Source organism: Macaca nemestrina, chromosome 15 (assembly GCF_043159975.1).
Source record: "Macaca nemestrina isolate mMacNem1 chromosome 15, mMacNem.hap1, whole genome shotgun sequence".
Lineage (NCBI taxonomy): Eukaryota > Metazoa > Chordata > Mammalia > Primates > Cercopithecidae > Macaca > Macaca nemestrina.
This window is the reverse complement of record NC_092139.1, coordinates 82,165,845-82,167,496: the sequence shown is the minus strand read 5'-3', so window position 1 is coordinate 82,167,496 and position 1,652 is coordinate 82,165,845.

The window sequence follows — 1,652 nt, the reverse complement described above, 5'->3', positions numbered from 1 at the left end:
CTCCCTCCCTCCCTCCCTCCCTCCCTCCCTCCCTCCATCCTTTTTCTATGTTCCTTTCTTTTCTTTTTTAGCCTGCCTGGTCTTCTCACTCTGTCGCACCCACCGTGGACTTGCAGGCACGCGATCGTGTGGTTCATGGCAGCCTTCACCTCCCTGGGCCCTGGTGATCTCAGCCTCCCAAGCTGCTGGGACTACAGGGATCTCTGAACCCCGGGAGGTGGAGGCGGACGTGAGCTGTCATCGCGCACCTCCACTCCAGCTGAGGTGAGGAGAGCTGGGGTGCAGAGGAAGGAAAAATGCATTGTGATCTTAATTACCTTGTAGCGTTACTCATGCCCTCTTATTTGCTTGTTTTTCTCATGGCTTATTACTTCTATGTCATTGTCATGTTCGTCCTTTGCTTGCTTGCTGGCTGGCTGGCTGGCTGGCTGGATGCTTGCTTGCTTGTTTTTTTGTTTTGTTTCTTTGGTTTTTTTTGTCTGTCGTTCTTTTTTTTTTTTTTTTTTTTTTTGGAGATGGAGTCTTGCTCTGTCTCCCAGGCTGAAGTGAAGTGCAGTGGCGCGATCTCGACTCACTGCAAACTCCACCTCCCGGGCTCAAGCAATTCTCTGCCTCAGTCTCCCAAGTAGCCGGGATTACAGGCGTCTGCCACCACGCCTGACTAATTTTTTTGTATTTTTAGCAGAGACAGGGTTTCACTACCTTGCCCAGCCTGGTCTTGCACTCCTGACCTCACGATCCACCCGCCTCGGTCTCACAAAGTGCTGGGATGACAGGCGTGGAGCCACCGTGCCCAGACGCTTACTTCTTTTTTCACTTAGTTTTACATTACAAGCGTTTACTTACATACTTTCTTACTTCCTTACGTGGGACTACAGGCATGCACCACCACACCGGTTAACTTTTATAATGTTTGTCATGCTTTCCGTACGTACGTATGTCTGTCTGTCTGTCTGTCTGTCTGTCTGTCTGTACGTGACATGGGGTTCGAGGTTCTATCACGTTGCCCAGGCTTGTCTCCAACTCCTGTTCTCAATCACTCCGCCTGCCTCGGCCACCCACACTGCTGCTATTACAGGCGTGAGCCATTGCGCCTAGCTCATTCTATATTTGCTCCTCTCTCTCTCTCTCTCTCTCTCTCTCTCTCTCTCTCACCGCCCCTCTCTCTCTCCCCCCCCATCATCTTCTCAGTAGGGATGTGGTCTTGCTTTCTGGTCCACGCTCTGGGCACATACAATCTCTTTTTAAACGTCTATTATTATTACTATTACTATTATTATTATTATTATTATTATTATTATTATTATTGCAGGTATCGTCTCACATATCGAGATGATCTCAAACTTCTGGGGGGGGGCTCCAGCGATCATACCACATCGGCCAGGAGTTGGAGACCAGGCTGGCCAACATGGTGAAACCCGGTCTCTATGAAAAGTGTAACAATTAGCCAGGCCTCCTGATGGCACGGGCTTGGAATCCCGACTACTCGGGACACCGAAGGAGGCGACTTGCCTGAACCGGGGAGGCCGAGGTTGCAGTGAGCCGAGATCGTGCCATGGCAATCCAGCCTGGGTGACAGAGCGAGACTCTGTCTCAAAATCATAATAATAAGGAAGGAGACCACTACTACTCCTGCTGCCCTCCTCCCCGCA